The following is a 19,129-nucleotide window of genomic DNA, read 5'->3' on the forward strand; positions in this document are numbered from 1 at the left end:
AAACCAGAATCCAGAGCCCTTGCTTTGTGAGTAAGTGGGATAGTTTTGTTTTGTTTGTTTGTTTAGTTTACCTTTTCCATTGAGAATATCTCCTTTCATTATTTCAGCTTTGTGGAAATGTCTTGATCTTAATTTCTGTTTTAGGTTGGTCCTGTTTTCTATTCCTCATTAAAATTGAAATCTCCAAACTGTAAGAAATCACAAATTTCTGCAAATGCCTCCAGGCAACTAACTGTGCTGTTGAGTGCTTGGTTACCTTTTTGGATTCTAGCTTTTAAATAATTTTTGGTTCTGCAAATTCCTTTATTTTCTTGCCATCTAAGCTATACTTCTAAAATGTTTTAAAAAATGTTTTGTTCAGAATTTTTAGGTATCCTGTACAGAAAAATTCTTTGGGATACACCATATTGTTAGAATTATAAACCTAGAAATTTAAAATTTTGAGGTAGTCAGGTGTATCAGTATTTTCTTTTATGAATTTTGTTTTCATTGTTAAGCTTGCGAGGTCCTACTTCACTTCAAGAATATCCAAATGTTCACATGTATTTTCCTATTGTAGTTGCATGGTTTTACGTTTTAAGTGTTTAAATATTTACTTCATTTGGAATTAATCTCGATGAAACGTGAAAAGTAGGAATCTAATTTTATTTTTTTTCTCAGATAGTTAACTTGTTGTCCCAACATCTAGGTAATTTGTTAAAAAATAGAAATATAAAATAATAATGGCTAAAGGTATAACTAGTAATGAAAAGGATTGTGTTTCAGTTGAAGTTACAAGCATACTTGTTAGATGCATAACATAGAAAACCAATTGTGAAAATGAATGATTTTGTGTTTTTTAAAAGTATGTTGATTTCCTTTGTACTCTTTGAAAGTTCAATTCCTTGGTTTATTCACCAGTGTCTCCAACAGAAATTTTTTTTTCTAAAATATGTCCAGTATACTATAAAATGGAACATTAAAATAGGAGACTCTGGAGAGCAAAAGATTTTTTGCTGACTCCATGTTTTTTGTTTTCCTAAAATCGGAACCTTGTATATATTGAATTTACCCATGTGACATAATTATTGGTGGTCTAGTAGAGAATTAGAAACAGATATGTATTAATTTGGATGGGGGAAAATTGGACTTTCTTATTTTCCCAGGAATGAGGGCTATGAAGATGGAGACAGAGGTGCATGGATAACCCCTATGGAATATTATTATGCCCTTCCTCATAGATTAAATTTGTGCTTTTTTGTCAAGTTTCCCTTTTCCCATGCAATTGTTTCCATGCAAAATAGAAATTCACTGTACTGAGAAGTAAAATTTAACTTCTAATTGAAACTTGTAGCTTACGTTGCCACAGATCCATATAAGAATAATGTGGGTTTTGCATTATGGACATAATCTCTATCGTTCAAAAATTATTTGTTGATCCTTTGAAACTCCATGCTGGGCCTTGCATTGAGTAGGAAGAGACTTCAGTCCTCATTTATGTATAATGTGGGAGAACAGGTTAGTTTTATTAATAGAACATATGAATGATTAATCACATTAACAAAGTCAAAAAATAGAAATACATTTGAAACTAAAACTGTATGGAAGAGACTCAACCCTCTTTGGAACTTCTGGATTTTACAGTATTTTCTACTTACAGTCAGAGAGCTTTGACTGTTACTGCTTAGCCTGGTAATTATAGGTGAACAAGGCAGTTAGAGGTTGGATGCAAACAGGATTGCTTTTACAGACGTATTAGAAGTTGCTTTATGGACTACATTTCTGAAAGCTTGTTTGCTTGTTATTCTTTCGTCATTAAAGAGAATTCTAAGAATTCTCAGAATTCTGAGAATTCTAGAATTCTAAGCAACAGTTGCAACATCTTTCATATGCCCAGTGTCTAACACAGTGTTGGGAACATAGTAGGCATTCAATAAACACCTGCAAATCAACGGAAAAGGGAGCATAGGAAAACACCACCCTGTTTATTTTAACTTTCTGCTTGATTGCATTCTAGATAAATGACAGTTTATTATAGAGAGAAAAACAGGATCTGATGGAATCTAGGAAAGATGTGGAAAGGGGAGTTTGTCCAGCAGGTCAGGACATTTGAACCCGTTGTCAAGAGTTCTAAATGTTTTTCCTGTTCAATGTTACAAGGCATTTACCCATCATTCATTTTAGGTGGTTTTTATGTGAACTTAAACTTTGGGTAATTTCTTGATTAGTGCTTTTTAATTTAACATCAGGTTTTTTTTTTAATGATTTGCATTTTGTTTTACAACAGCTGCCCAAAATATCCCTGAAAAATGAGGGCTGTGTTCACCTTTAATGCTTAAAAATCACTTGGAGGCAGTTCAGTTGAGCATGAGTATGTGTTTGCAAGAAAGTAAAACATAACCAGAGTGAGTAACCTCTGTTCTCTGAGGCTTATTGCATATCATTTATGCTTGAAAAAACAGTGAATTTATTTGTTTTAATTCCCCAAACTTTGACTCAAGAGTTAAAAGGAGCTAGCTGACCAATAAGGTAAAAATGGCAGCAAACTTACTTTTAACTGGGATGATATTTAATCTTACATCTCTTCATCACAGAACATGTTGAAAACAGAAATAATTTTCTAATGTTGGAAGCACATTTAGAATGTTTTTCCTGGTAATATAAAATGTAGGCTGGCCAACTTCAGTGAATAACCAAAGTTCCCAAACCCACCCTGGAGATAAAGGAGAGTTTTGTTTTTTTTTTTTTTTTAGCTTAAATTATCCAAATAGCTTATCTTTATAATCCCATGACATTCAGTAATTGCTCAATCTTCATCTGATCCCCACTGCACTGTGAACTGAGTTATATTAATGAAATGAAAGGATTTAAGGAAATAGTATGCTAGGAATCAGCAATGAAAGGCTCATTTTACTTTAAAAATGTTGTTTTTAAATTAGAGATGATACATGATAATTTATTTAAACCTGAAGAAATCCTGATTCATCTTCTCAAATATCTGTATTTTGTTGATTATTCCATGGAGATTTTACTCTCATGTTTTATATTTTCTCTAAAGGAGTGGGTGGGTCTTAGCTTGATTTGATGTTTCTTCCCAGGCCACCAATAAAGGCAGGCTTGTTTCCCAAGTGATTTTTATTATCTTTCTAGAAAAATGCTGATGACAATAACTTTTTAAATTACTCTTTGTACTGAACCTCTCCATGCCTCCCTAATTGAATATGATAACAGCCAATTATTTAATATTTAAGGAGTAACTTTGAGTTAAACAAGGGCCTCTTCCTTAAAAATGGACCCTAGAAAGCATAACAGAGAATATAAGACATGTTTAGTAATTTTTTAGATTCAGAGTTTGATTAGAGAGAAAGTGACATTGATAAAATGGCCTTTCAGTAATTAAGAACTTTTGTTTGGTCCTTGGCATTGTGCCATACACACTGTGGGGTATAAAAGCTTAAGATGTGGTTACAGTCACCAACTTACAGTCTAGATAATGTGAACTTATAGTCTAGATAACAAGATCATATTTACACCTGAACTTCCAGCAGTTCAGCATACAACTATATGCCAAAATGAGTAGTATAAATAGCAAATACTGTAAGAGTTCCTAATGGGGGTTATGTATCAGTAGAGGCCAGTTGACTTACACAGTGGAGTCACATCTTACTTAGGGGTTTGGTACTAAAGTCAATATACAATATGAAAATTATGCAAAGTCAATATCCTTGAAAGACTATTAAACTGCTCATAAATTTTAGTATATCCCATCACAAATATCTGCTACATTAGATACTAACACTCTCTCTCTACAAGTGCTGTACAGTTAGTTTTTCCTTTGCTGTAGACACAGATCACTAAAGAAGGGGGCTTGACTTTATCAGCATCAGGAGCTGCTTAGACTACGAGGGGCACATGGGGAGTGAATGCTCCTTCAGTGGACCGGAGGGCAGAATTGCCTACACTTTACAGTTCTTTTACTCACATCTTTTCCAATAAGCGTGTAGAGGCAAGTTTACATAAAGTGTGTACATGATGTGTTCCATTTTATATAAACTACACACACTCTTGCCTTCTCTTTTTCTAGCTGTAGATGGTAAATGTTGATTTGTTTTTATTTGGCTGTATTTAAGATTTATGTAGCGTACTTAAATCGGCATATTATTTTTCCATGCTTATTTTTAAAATAAGACCAAGGCTGTCCTAATTAGGACTTTTGTATTCTCCTCTATAATTTTCCTATAATTTTCTTCCCTTCCTTTTAGTTTCGTGGGAGAAAATATATTCTACCTGTTCTGTAGCCCATACCACCACCTGTTCTGGGACTCACCCTTTCTCATTTTCTTTAGGACTCTACCCCCTCATTGCCAAACTAAAAAACCAATTAGCAAATACTCACAGAGCATCTACTATGGTGCAAATTATTGGACTAAGTTTGGAAAAGAAACTTTGAAGTGTATCAAAAGGGAAGACTGGGACATTCAATCACACAAAGTACCATGTTGTAAGCATCAAGCTGGTGATACATAGAGTAAGTACTGTGGCCATTTCAGAGAAGGGAGACACTCATAGCCTGGAGTGAGTGACTGAGAAAGTCCAGGGAAGGGGCTTGGGATTGAGCCAGGCCTGGAACCTTGGGTAGGATTAAGACACAGAGAGCAGGGTGCATTCATAATTTCATTCATTCAGACTGAGATACATGAATGCTGCCTGGTACTGGTCCTCTGTGAGCTCCTGGTCTAGTGATGGAGACACACTGTGAAAAAGATAAATTTCAACAATCTGGCAAATGTGATTATACAGGGATTTGAACAAAGTCTTATAGGGGCACGGAGTGTGGAGGAACTCTGTGGGATTCTGATAAGAGGTAAGAAAGGACGGGTCATTTGGGCAGCACTTTAAAGGTAGGTAGGAGCTTCCCAGGGCACGAAGGGAGAAAAAGCTCTTTGGATAAATGAAAACACTGCTCCCAGGAATAAATCTGGAAAGAACAAGAAGCCCACCATGGCAGAGATGAAGTGCTGGATGAGAAGGGTGTGGCACAGGGGGAAGCAGACTGGGAAACATCTTCCATGACTGTAGAAGGATTTGCATTTCACCTTGTAGGAAAAAGAGAGTGAAAAGAGAATTGGAAGCCACGGCATGACATTATAAGATTTGTTTTCTGACAAGAAAATGCATTTAAGCCTAGGGGCAGGGAGACCAGATAAGAGGCTGAGGGCTACACAAGGGCAAGATTGTGTTGAATTCCTCTTGGTATGTCCAGCACCTAGCACATAGGTGTGCTGCTATATTTTACTGAATTGAGCCTTTGTGTTGCCTATATAGGCAACCTTTCCTTAAAAGGTTGGAAAGCAAACCAGGAAAGGTTGAGAGCAAACTAAAGCCTTAGCAACGGAAGTGGAAAGAAGAGGTCACATTTGAGTGAGGTTTGTGAGATAGAATCCACAGGGACTATTTTTCTGATCAGATGTGGTGGGAGGGGAATAGGAAGAAGAGAAAGTTGAAGAGAATGCCAAGGCTTCTTAACTTAGGAGGCCAGATAGATTTGTTATGAATTAAAATAGAAAACACAGGAGCCATGATGGGATTTGGACTCTCTTTTGGAAGTGGCTGTTTTGTTTAAAGGGCCTGTGGATTTCTGAATCAACTATGTCCAGCGGGCAGTGGGAAGCATGGCTCTAAAGAGTGGCATTGAACTTGAGGCCAGGGGTTCAGATTTCATAGTAACAAGCAAGGAATAGATGGACTGGGAGCAGATGAGACCACAGGGGAATGGCCATTCTCTGGGGCTGGATGAGGACTGTATTGAGTTGAAGACTTCCCCCCCCGCGCCGACCCCTGATTTTATGTCTACCCAGAACCTAAGATTCTTACCTTATCTGGGGTTGTTTGGAGGTTCTAGCAGGGGAATGCAGCTACTTGTATATCCTTGACCAAAGACCGGTCCTCCTCTATCCAGATGGTCGTCCTCTTCCCCCGAGTGCGCAGCTTCTGGAGGGGTGCACATGGAGTTGCGGGAGGAAGGGGACACCTGCCTAACCAGCCAGATCAGCCGAATCAACCCTGGTGATCAATGGGGTGACAGATGTTGCGGCCAGATCGCCCTCATATCCTGTCACCTTATTTGGAATTCGGTCTCTGCAGTTGTAATTAGTTAAGTTAAAATTAGGTCATACTGGATTAGGGTGGGCCCTAATCCAATGCCTAATGTCCTTGTGAGAAGAGAAAACAGAGATACAGACACACAATGGAAAAAGCCATGTGAAGATAGAGGCAGAGATTGAAGTAATGCATGTATAAACTAAGGAACACAAAGGATTTCCAGGACCTCCAAAAAGGTAAGAGGAAGCAAGGAAGGACCCTCCTTATGGCCTTCCGAGACAGCATGGCTCTGCCACACCTTGATTTTAGACTTTTAGCCTCCAGAATTGTGAGAGAATATGTCTGTTGTTTTAGGCCACCCAGGTTGTGGTATTTTGTTATGGCAGCCCTAGAAGATTAATACAAGGACCACGGATGAGCCCTGGAATCTGACAGTTAAGGATAGCAGGAAATGAGGATGTGAGAAAGGGGCAGAGGAGGAACATTCCCAGAGTTAGAGAAGGCTATGTGTGTGCAGGTGGGGAGTAGCACAAGAATGGCTTGATTAGGAGAGATGACTTGTGGTGAGGCATGGTTTAGAGATAAAGTCTCAAAGATGTTTAGAGCCAGCTGAGGTGCACTTCCGTGCCAGGCACAGCTGTATATGGTACATGGGCAGCCTCTGATGGTTGGGGGTGTGCAGGGGACAGGATGGTTCTGGGCTGTTTCCACATCTCCAATCTTCTGTCTCTTCCCCTCTCTTGCTTCCAAACTCAGGCCCATATCCCCTATTCTGCAAAGGATGAAGCAAATCATCCTGGGTCTAATCTGCTGCCTTCTCATCTCCCTCTGCACCCACTGCCTCCAGTTCCTCACCACTCATCCTCCAGGACTTGATTTCTAGCTTTAATTTCCCAAGTAGTCTTTAACTTGTTAACTCCTGTGCCTTTTTGTTTCTCCTTGTTTTCCTTGACCTCAGTGCATCTCTGCAGCACTAACATTTCTGATCTTCTCTGCTTTATTCGAAGTTTCTCTTTGTATGACTTCTCTGCTGCTATATTATTTCAATTCTTAAATTACATTTCAGTCCCCCTAGGGTTCATTCTTCCTGCTGCTGAATAATGCAGATGAGATGATTTTCTTGGGTTAACAATGACTTCTATGATTCCCTCCCGCTCTCCCTCAGACAATTTATATAACTATTCATTGAATGAATTAATTATGAATTAATTCAATAAACAGTAATGCCACAAAAATTTCTTCAAATTTGCCCTCTCTCAGACCTAGTATAATTTTGGTCAGGAATATTAAGCATCAATTCTAATCCATGTCTGTTTGGAATTCCTCTTGTTTTACTCAAAATGTTTCCTTAAGGAGCTTATTGAAGAAAATTTAGAAAATACGGAAGAAGTAAGAGGAGAAAAAAAGCATCCAATATTTCCTTTCATCTATTTTTTACATGAAGGGTTTTCTTTTGTTTATTTTTATAAGCAAACATTTTTATATATGTATGTGTATCTATAATATTGGCTTGTTTTCTGTCTTTTTAAAAATATTATAAACATTTTTATGTTATTACCAATGTTCATAGGTGTTTCTCATGGCTACATAGTAATCTGTTGAGAGATTATATAATTTTTTTCCTTAATCATTTTCCTACTGTTCAACATAAATGCTGTTTCTCTGTTTTTCTATTAAAAATAATGCTGCAGTAAATATCTTTGTGCATAAAATTTTTCCTATTGTAGTTGTATTTAAAATAATATCTCCTTCAAAGTGGAATTTTTGGATCTGGGGTATAATCATTTTCCACCTTCATATATATTGTCAATTTGCTTATATGGTGTTCTGTACCAAATTACACATCAGCAGTTTATAAGTACTTGTTTTACCACTGCCCTTAAATGCTTACTTAAATTTTCTGTTCTTTAAATACTTGACTTTTTTCCTGCAAGAACATTGATGATGTAGGTCTTCTTAGTGAAGAGATCTACAATTTGGATATTTTTGTCATGTATATCTATCTATATATTACAAAATAGAGAGATATTACAAAATATATAAAATTATGGTGTATATATATAGAGAGAGAGAGAGAAAGAGAGGACTGTTAGTAGAAACTAAGTCGACAAGAATCTGGCTTTTACTAACAAAAGCATGTTTACTTGAAAGCAGAATCTTAGAGAAAAAAGAAAAGATCTGAAAAGAAAATTTGTTATGGTATTAGAGGCAGTTTCTGAATCTGTAGGATAACATTTCTCTGTAATTCCTCTCCAGAATAAGAAAATATTCTTAATGTCTTAATTTTAAGCAGAAAAACAATTCCAACAGAGAGGGAATAGTTTTCTTTATGCAGATACGATATTCATGTATCCTTATAGAAAATATCTTCCCGGGGCATGTACAGATGAACATTTTCTGATATACTTGTTTTCTGCTGGCCACGTGAAGTGACTGTTTAGCAAAGCTTACATGAGAGTTTTGTGTATTGTCCTAATGTAGGCATGTGTAGCCTGTGGCGTGTAGGATTGGCTCAGAACATTAATTAAATTCTTCCTGCTATTTTATACAGAATGTACTGTCAGTTTATAGTGTTTGTAGAGTTCTTTCAAAGAGCCTGAGATCTACCATTTTATAGCAAAGAGTCCATGTCAAGTCTGATTTCTGAATCACTTTCTCATAATTCACTGCATTTCTAGTTAGTGATACTTGAAGAAAAGTTAGAGAAAAGCTAGGTGCTTGATAATACATAACTGGTATGTTCTGTATTCCCAGGTTTTTGAAAAAATCAAACCACTGGTGATATGCTAAAAGCTAAATTTTGTTAAATGTTAAACATTCATGAAAGAAATGATGAAAGAAAGGCTAGGTTTCCTGCCAGCCTTGCGGTCAGCAGCAGTACTCTGGCCTGATTACTTAAGCCGATGTTTTTCCTAAATCAGTCATGAATCAGTAATTATCAAGTTTTGCAATACTAGGCAATTCTCTTGAGAACAGCAAATGATTTGTAATGTTAAGTTGATAGCTTTTTTTTTTTTTTTTTTTTTTTAAAGAAATAATTTGGCTTCTCTTGATGGGTTTCCCTGGGCACTAGGCAGAACCTCTATTGATTTAATGGGCTTTGTCTGTGGAAGCTTTGTAGATTTATCTTTCTTGCACGATCAAATAGCACATATTTGTTTTCTTTCTCCACAAAAATAAGAATGCTGCTGGTGTGTAGTGTATTGGTTTCGCTTCTATTCATTTGGCTTAACTACTTAAACCACAATTTAGTCCCAAAATGGAAAAAAATGAGAAGTCATAGATACAAGATCAGAAATCAAGACTTTTTGCTTTATTTAGTTTCTTCCAGCATGTTTTGGAATGACCTGCTGATAACTGTTTTCTTCTCCTATAACATGTTCTCTTTTGTGTATGGGGATTATAGATCCTAGAGTTAGATCTATAAGGGACTTATAGGGACTTTGTGAAAAATTTTTAATTCAGTCCCCTGATTTTTGAAGCCCATGGGAGTTTAAAAACTGTATCAGTTATAGAGCCCGGCATTGGTTGAATATGGATCCAAACATGGGCTGTTTTTCCTACACAGTGGCATTGTTTCAGAGGCAGGATACCCAGGGCTCACCCAATGACATCGTTTGCAATTTGCTTTGAGGTACTGCCTGATGCCAGGATTTTAAACAACCTGTTTCTTGGTTGTCCAGGACCCCCCAGGCTGTTACTCCTCTTCTGCATTCACCATCTCAGTCCTGTATACTTTACTCAGGAGACCTCTATAACTGTCTTGTCTACCCCCTGCTTGTTTACTTTTGGAGGTACTCTTCTTGGGCACATCTTTGACAACAGCTTTGCTTGGAGCTTCCCAAGAATCTGAATGTCCTAACATTCATGAGGGCCCCTCAGGAGTCAGCATCGGAAGAGCCTTTCAAAATACTCTAGAATCCTACACATCTCTTCTTCAAGGAGCTGTTTTTTTAGTTCTTTAGTTACGTCTTCATCTTGGAGTGCCCTTGTCTAATAACTTTGACCCTTTTTGAGCACTAATGAGTTTTGGCATTCTGAAGCTCTCCCAGATACTGACTAGCACCCTGGGAGTTTGGTCAAGTTCTTGGTAGAAGTTCGACCTTCCCATTCTCTGTTTCCTCACCACCATTCAGAATGGGCTCTGGTTCCCTGAGTAAGCCTAACCCATGGCTAATCTTCAACATTGACAACCTTGTAGTGTGGGTTCCCAGGTTTGTTTATTGTGTTATTAAGGGGGAGCTGCAGAAATTCACACAATTGCAGGACTGGAAGGGAGCCTACTGGTCATTGAATGCTTGCATCACCCCTACCAAATCACTGCCAAGTAATTATTTAGCCTGATGGGAAACTTATTACCTCCCAAGGTGGTTCATTTTAATTCAGACAGCTTCAACTGGTGGGAAATTCTTTTTTATACCTATTCAGTTTGATGTGTTTCTTGTATTGAGTAAACCAGAATTCCTATTAATTAAACTCCCCACAGTCTTTCCAGGGTTGACTTACCCTGTTACTTTTGGGAGGAAAACTGATTTGCATTTATGGAACTTGGTGGATCCTGCCTTGTGAAATTCAGAATGCAGCCTTACATAATCAACAGATCTTTAGTGGGCATTTAATGTAAAACACTTGTTGAACTAAGCTGAATTATTCTCTCCATAAAGCAGTGATGGCTAGGAGTATAGTACTTACAGAATGCATCATTATTTTGGCAGCTACTGCCTTGGACTCTCAGTTATTTTATATGCACAGGTCTTGCCGGCATAGCCTGTTGTTGTTTTTATTTTATTTATTTATTTATTTATTTATTTATTTATTTATTTTTGAGACGGAGTCTCACTCTGTCACCCAGGCTGGAGTGCAATGGTGTGGTCTCAGCTCACTGCAACCTCTGCCTCCCGGGTTCAAGTGGTTCTCCCACCTCAGCCTCCTGAGTAGCTGGGACTACAGGCGTGCGCCACCACACCCGGCTAATTTTTGTATTTTTAGTAGAGATGGGGTTTCACTATGTTGGCCAGGCTGGTTTTGAACTCCTGACCTCATGATCCTCCTGCCTCGACCTCCCAAAGTGCTGGGATTACAAGTGTGGGTCACCACGCCTGTCCTAGCATAGCCTGTTGTTAAGCTCCTTGGAGTGTGGATCTGTCTTGTATGTGCAGTCCCCAACAGGCCTTATTCATGACCTTGCATTCACAAGATCAGCTAGTGAAAGAAAGTGGAAGTGCAAGAATTGTTCCTCCTGACACTTAACTGCTTTTCTTGTTTGCCCCAGGTGATGATTGGTGGTAGTGGCAGTGGGTACATGTGTGTTGGCATAAGCCCAGGGCCAACTCTCTTTTATTGAGGGTCTTAGAACTAATCTCCCAACAGAAACAAGTATTTCCAGGCTGGCCTACAAAAACCTATTCCATTTCTGTTTCTGACATAAGCCTGCAGCACTGGTGGAGCTACAGTTGGGGTTAAATTGACACTTGGGTGTTGGTCTGGCAACCTGACAACCACATACCAGGAACACCCTTCTCCACTCATCTGCCTGGTGCATACTTCCTCATTCTTTAGGCCTCAGTGGAATGTCTCTTTGTGGAACCTTCCTGATCCGCCCAGGCAGAGGGCTCACCTCTTTTTTCTTGTTCTCACTGTACTGTGGATAGTCCTCTATTTTTCCACATGCTGCCTTGCATATGTATCATTTCTATCACTGTCTCCTTTGTTCTTCTGTGAACTTCTGGAGGAATGAGATTGTGTCTCACTTTCTCTTCTACTGTGCCAAGAACAGTGCCAAGTAAGAAGATACTTGGTGAATGTCTTTGAAGGAATGACTCCTGAAGTGTATGAGTTGTTGGTGTAGAGATATGCGTTCCCAAGTGCTAGAGAGTCTATTTGCAAGCATATTTTTGGAGTATAACATTTTTTGAAGCTGAGCATTACTTGTACTGCTTTGTGTACCGTCAGGGTTCTGCCAGGGTAGGCATGACTCGACAGCATCCTTCCAGTTAACCCAGTGACAGTCCTGTGGTATGGCTAAGCCACGAGCTGGAACAGGAACCAAGTGAGGCAGGCCCTGAGGATAGAGACCTGTTTTAGACCGTGAGAGAGGACAGTTGGCAAATAGAAGGTGGTATCCACTGGGTATGGGAACCAAGCATGAATCAGAAAAGCAGTTTGGCTTTACAGAGTCTAATGGAATAAGTGAGAAGTCCTAAAGGTGGTTGAACATAGCAGTAGGAATCGAGGAAGATATCTTGTACTTCTGATGCTCTCAAATATAGGCTACTGATGGTCAGCCAGCATCAGGGAAGGCTGCCAGGAGTGAAGAGGTAAGGGATTAAAGGATGTACTGACAAGGACCTGGCAGAGCTCTAAACCAAGAGGGACACTGGCATAAAGCCTTTTTGTCATTCCTTTAGCAAATATTTATACCTACTGTGAAAATGCTTCCAAGAGGAGGCGAATTCTTGATGTGATTATCAGAAGGAGAAGAAAGAAGATGCCCAGTTACCAGCATTGGGACATATGATCAGGGCTAGACTAAGTAAGTATGGTGACATGATGTGAATTCCTCCTTATGGGGATAGAACTCCCTTAGTGTCTTTTGTTTCTATTTAGGATTGATCGTAGAGGCAGGATGGGGCAGAGCTTCTGGGGTCAAATAAACCCAACAGTGGAAAGAAGAAGGCCTAGGGGTTACAGTACCAAGAAGGGCCTGACAAACCATCACTTGACTGATAGAACTGGATCCAACCTAGAATTATTCATTAAACCATTAAATTGTTGATTGGCCACACCATATGGTGGCATTACATAGCACAGTACAGGAAACACTGATTTTCATAACATCTTCTACTTGAAAAATAGTCCATACTTACCAAAATACTTTCACATTTCACTAGATTCCAAAATTCTTTGATATAAACAGGGTGTTATATCCATTATTTTTTAGAGGACATCGAAGCACTAACAATGTAAATAGATGGTTTAACTCCTGGCTAGCTAGTGGCAGAGACAGAACTAGAACTATGGGGTCCTTATTGATAGGTCACTGCTCTTTCCTTTATCTCACTGCTTTGCTTGTGTGATACTGTGACAACTCTTGGAGGCCATTTTTGCTGATAATTCAGTCCAGGTCTGATTGACTTTTGGGAAACAGGACCTGCTGAGTCTGAGCATTCAAGAATATACGCTCAGCCATAATCATGAGCCCAAGTATTGTTTCAGATACTTGCTTTAGGAAATGTGCTTGAGTTCTGATAGTGGGCTATTATCTCTTTTTAGGAGGTCTCCTTAAGTGTACTCAAGTAAATTAGCAATGCCAGATATTTTAAAATATCAGTTTCTAGTAAAAATGCTTAATTTTTGTGACTTTATTATGTTGCTGCATTACTGAGTTCCCCTGATGTGTCAGGCACTATTGTAAGATTTGAAGACATGGCAATAAACAAAATAGAAAAAATTCTGTCTTCGTCATAGGGCTTTTATTCTAGTTGGGGAGGGGGTGCTTGTGAAGGAGGCGAACAAAAACCAAGTAAAATATAAAGTATGTCAAATGTTGATAAGAGAAAAAATAGAACAGGGAATTGGGACAGGATATGTGGGGGTAAGGGGGACAGGGATTGCAATTTTAAATAAGATGGTTAGGGGAAAGGCTCCACGGTAAATGTGAAGGAAATACATCACTATGTACATCTTCAAAATCTACAAACATCAATATTAAATTTCCAAAGTACTTATCTATAATTACTAGCAAAAAAACAAAAAAATTAATGAGTATACAAACACAGCCACACCTACACACAGATGCATACACATATGTACATATAAAATCTAGCACTTACTTTTCAAATTAACTCCCCACTCTTTATGCACCTAAAAGATGAAATAAGTTTGAATTTATGTTTTTGTGCAACTATAAGAATATGGAATGTAGCTATTACTAATCTCTGCTTTTTTGTTTTCAGACCTCCCACCGTTTAGCTCAGTGATAAAATTCCACAATAAATTTTGACTTGAAAGATTTTAGGATATCATGAAAATGGGAATGACGAATGAAGGCTGAGATGAGGCAAATATTTGGCAAATCCTGTGAAGCACTTAGAGCAAGCTTTATTAAGTGTGGTGGAATCAGATAATCATTACTGTTTTTATTTTTATCTGGAGTCAAACTTAATTAAAATAAAACATTTTCTGTGGGTTTTCTAATTAGCCTAACAATTTACTGGTCTCCAAAGATCTTTGTAGATGGTGACTTTGGCACAGAGTTCTATTGCAGAGGACTCTCTAGATCTGGAAAGAAGTTGGAAAATAATTTCTTTAAAAACAAAACAAAAAACGTCCCAGGAAACACCATGAGAGAATGTTTTGTGACATATTGGGGATTCAGTTGAAAGGTATTATTAGGAAGTCGATGGCAAGCTGAGTCCCCAAATGCTCAGTTTGTCATTGTTTAGAATCGCAAAGACCTAGGAGGAAATGTTGTAGCTGCCCTCTTGTGGCCAAATTGAAAGTTTTGCCTCTTTGTCTTGATACTCGTAAGAAACCAATGATACATTTTTTCCCTGGAGTTATTCATTTAATAATCTAAGAGTAATGAAAAATTTAACATTTTCAAATGGGCTCAAAAAAAAAAAAAAAAAAACCTTCTTCCAAAGCAAGATTCAGCAGATCAGTCAATACATACTTTTTAATGGAGCAAAACTCCCGGCTATTGGTAAATTATAATAAAAGCGTGGTCCCTTCCACCACACCCCAAGTAAAGTCATTTGAGACTTTTAAAGGAAATACCTAAGTTTACAAATACTTTCTGGTGGAGGTGGTGGGGGCTAACTGCAGAGGAACATGTAGGAAATAATAACGGGAAGTGCTTTGGTGCCTGTCAGCTGGGTGATCAAGGCTCAGTCACTTAACCCAAAAGCTTAGACTTTAGTTTTCTCACATGTAAAATGAGATTGCTCAAAGGCAACTTCTAATACCACTTTTAGCTCTAAAACCCTATACATATGTGACCGGATGGACAAAACAAACGGCTTTTTGGTCTCTGGAATTTCTTTCCTTTCTGCCTGTGTGGCTTTATGATTAGTGAACCAAAAAGTCGTGAGGGGAATTACGTGATGAAACCTTTGAAAATTGCAGGGCTACAGGGAGATTCGTAAAACTGCCCTCACTGGTCTTGTGAGAATTTTTCAGTTTATTTATACAAGTATTGACTTTATTAAGTATCAACTATGTGCTATGCATTATTCTTGGTGCCAGTAATACAAAATAAATGGAGAGGAGAATCCTTGTCTTTAACGTGTTTGTAGTTTGAAGAAATCAAAATTCAATCATTTCTATGTAGCCTTACACAGTTTGCTTATATGTTCATACGGTTCTGGAAATATTAAGGGGAACTTACCTTAACTTTGTCTCCAAAGAGCTTTGAGGTGGGATCGCCTTGAAGCTTAGCAAAACTCCCAGTGAAGTTTGGCAAGAGCTGGGTCTGGACTCAAAATTCTGAGTTCAGGAGAAGTGTGCTCTTTGGTGAAGTTTCCAATGAAAGAGGTGTCCGACTATGCCCTGGTCATTCTGAAAACTGCTCTTCCATGGGCCATTTTTTTAACATAAAAGGAAATTCTAGTAAGTCCTATATCTTTTTGGAAAATGCCTTGTCTGTGTTCTGCTTTTACATTCATAACATACTATGAAACGGCTAATTTCATAAGATTGTGTTTTAAATGATTTATGAATTGATTCAAAATTTTTACTTTATCAGGATAAGATTGTTTTCTTGGGTTTGTGTATTCCTCAAGTCTTTGTGCATGTTCTGATGTCTAAAGTAGAGAAATAATCTTAAATTTGGCAACACTAATTGTTTTGGATGTGAGAAAATTTAAGCTATACATTATTAAAATGAAAGTTGATTTATGTTATTAGTCATACATATATACACATGTGTGCTATGATTAGGTTACAGGAGCTTGATAAAAATGATTATTCTAGATTACAAGACATTCTGGGAGGACCTCTTGATGACACAGATTTTTTTCCCTGTTGCCTTGGTATTTTCGGAATATCTTACACATCATCTACTATATGTGGCTTTGTTGTAAGTTAGAGTTTGGTTAGATAGAACATTTGAACTCTATTCAACTTGGCAATGTGAAGAGCCTGGAGTCCAGTGATTCGTCTTTAGGGCGGTGTTTGGGGAATAACAAAATATTTCAGAATCATTAAGGGTATTCCAACAGGGAATTTGGGAGTGGTTGAGATGCTTTGTGTGCTTCTAAGAAGGCAGGATGGGAGAGATTAGAAGAGGAAAATGGTTTTAAAATTTCACTCACAGATTTGTAAATATAGTCAACATTGCTGCAGGTCCATAACACAATGAAATGATTACAAATTGGTAAAAAGATGATGGCTCTTTCTGGTCTCAGTTTAATGAAACTGAGATGTTAAAACAAAAAACAATTTACATGTTACAAAGGTAGGGCTATTAATGTGTGATATTAGAGCTCTTCCCTGGCCAAAACTATCTGAAGACTTTTAGATAAAGTTTTTTAAATAAGTTGGTGATATCATTTTGATACAAATGGCGACACCACAGATCACTTCTTTATACAGATTTTCATGTAGAGATGCTCTGAGGAAGGCACTGTGAAGTCCTCGAAAGAATAAAGACCTGGTTCAGAATATGCTGGGTCAGTAATTTGCTGCTGGTTGTGTGGTGTTAGGTAAGTTCTTTAGCCCCAGGATCCACACTTACAAATTGAAGTGATTCTTCTTCTCTCATAGGCTTGTTCAGAAAAGGCTCCATGTTTTCTTCTTGCCACATCTTCCAGGTTTCTGGGAGAGTTTTGCTACATACCTAACTGATCTCCAAGATCATGTCAATCATTAAGGCCTAAAGAGCTAAAAAAAAAAAAAAAAAAAAAAAAAAAGAGAGAGAGAGAGAGAAAAAAAAAACAGTTTAAATGTTATTGTTTGTGTTAAGTAGTACATGAAAATTTAAACTCCCTCTTTTAGCTATGCCAAACAAAGAGGAATGCGTTTAACATTGAAGGCAAAAGAGTCTTTGCTCCATGGACTGTAAGGAAACTTGCATTTTCAGGTTTTGTTTAGGTGTGGAGATGTGGAGAACAGCAGGAGTTTACAATTTCTGCACATAGGGCTCAAAGGCTTATCCAGGCATTTTCTGCGTGGTTGTGTTTGAACCTGGTTGTTGATTGCTTTTCACGCAGACCTCTTTCCTACATTCATTTTTTTCTTCATTTAATTCAGACATTTTAACCATTGGGTGCACATTATTGAACACAATTCTTGTGTCTTTATGGCTAAGACCATGTTTAGCAGCATTGCCTAATTCTGGATGGCAAACTCAAATGTATGTGCCGATTAAAAGTGAAGCAGGCCCTATAATACAGCTGTGAGCATTGGAGACTGGTGAACTGGGGACCTCAGTCCAGACAGCAGCCACCAGTCAATGGCTTGTTGCCGCATCACTATGTGAGCTGCCTAGTGCCAGATCTTCCAACTTTTTTGAGAGCAGTCAGAAATACAGACTTGATTTTTAAAACACTGTGCAAATCAAACAGAGCCCATTGTCTGAGGACTGCTTGTTTTGTGTACTTGCATTCCAGATACAGTTAGCACCTCTTTCACTATCTGTTTCCTAATAAGGTAATAGTTAAGAGCTAGATAAACTGGGATCAAATCATAGCCCCATCACATACATACTGACTGTGTGACTTTGGAAAGTTACCTGATATCTCATTTATGAAATAGAGATGATAATAGCTCTTATCTTATTGGGTTTTAGGGAAGACTTAAATGAGCTGAAATATATAAAGTGCTTAGAATAGTGCCTGGGATGTAGTAGGTGCTCCTGAAGTGTTTAATATTGTTAGAGTCTCTTTTATATCATCTCACTAAGAGGCCACAGTCCTCTTGTGAGGCCTGGGAAGAGAGAAGGAGGAAGAAGGGAAACTACCCTTTATTGAGTACCTCCTGTTTGCCAATAATTATGCCATATGCTTTGTATAACATTTCCTCATTTAATCCTCATGTAGAGTCTTGAGGTAGATGTCATTTGCATTTTATAGTAGAGAGAATTGAGGCCTAATGAGATTCAATGACTTGTCCAAGGTAGAACAGGGATTTAGGCTTAAGTAGATCTGATTCCAAACCGATCATTTTACTAGAAAGCCTATCACCCTTGATCCAGGGAGATCTGCTGTGAATTTGATGCTTGCTAGGAAATTGCCTTCTAAATGAATCCACTTGGTGTTATGAGAAAAACTTAGGACTGTAATGTTTCCTCCCCACCCCCTGCAAACTGGGAAGGTATCAAGAGACCAAAATGACTTGGACAAGTCCAGCTTGGTGAGTAGATGAGTTTATTAAGACTTACATCCAAAGCACTCCTGGGCGGTAGCAGGACAGCTCTAGAGATTCATCCCGCTTCCTATCTCTCATTTAAGCTAATTATTTGGCTCTTTGCGTACTGTGCCTGTGTGATGGGACTGTTTTCCTTGGTACGTTTGGGTTCTCAGAGACACCTGCTCCTCGGCTGGGCCTGACGGCCTTGGCTCACTACCTGACCTTTAAGGTTCAGGCAGTGGACATACACCCTTAAGTAACCTGGTAGAGGACCCATCACACTACACTTGGAGCCAGATTAACTAGGGAGAGCTTTGCTACTCATTAACCTACTGTCCCTGCTGGGCAAATGTCAGCTCCTTGAGAGGAGGGATAGGGTCTTTTTCTATCTGAAGCTCTCAGCATATTCAGTGAACTCAAATCCTGACAAAGATATGAAAGGGGGACTCAAAATAGACTCTCACAGTTTTGGCGAGTCTGGACATAGCATGCAATGATAGATCTGGCCAGGCCAAGTATTAGCCTTTAATTCCTGCACTAAAAGCCCCTCAAATGCTACAACACTTGTGCCTCCCCTTCTAACGGTGTTCTTTATGGTATCAATTAATACAATCAAAGTAGATGGGAGGTGTGAAGGTGTGTGTGAAGGGAAGGAGGAAGGGAGCCAGAAAAGAAAGTGGGAAGCGTGTCTGTAGAGATA

The 19,129-nt window shown here is 38.4% G+C and overlaps 1 long non-coding RNA gene across 1 annotated transcript in view; it reads right to left on the reverse strand.

The window, feature by feature from the left end:
- Positions 1–15,949: 15,949 nt before the first annotated feature.
- LOC112605222 overlaps positions 15,950–19,129 on the reverse strand; it is a 92,768-nt gene continuing 89,588 nt past the window's right edge. Inside the window, exon 3 of the long non-coding RNA XR_003115376.1 lies at positions 15,950–16,962. This is a non-coding gene — a long non-coding RNA (uncharacterized LOC112605222). The remainder of the gene's footprint in view (positions 16,963–19,129) is intronic.

This window comes from Theropithecus gelada, chromosome 13 (genome assembly GCF_003255815.1).
Source record: "Theropithecus gelada isolate Dixy chromosome 13, Tgel_1.0, whole genome shotgun sequence".
In the NCBI taxonomy this organism is placed as follows: domain Eukaryota; kingdom Metazoa; phylum Chordata; class Mammalia; order Primates; family Cercopithecidae; genus Theropithecus; species Theropithecus gelada.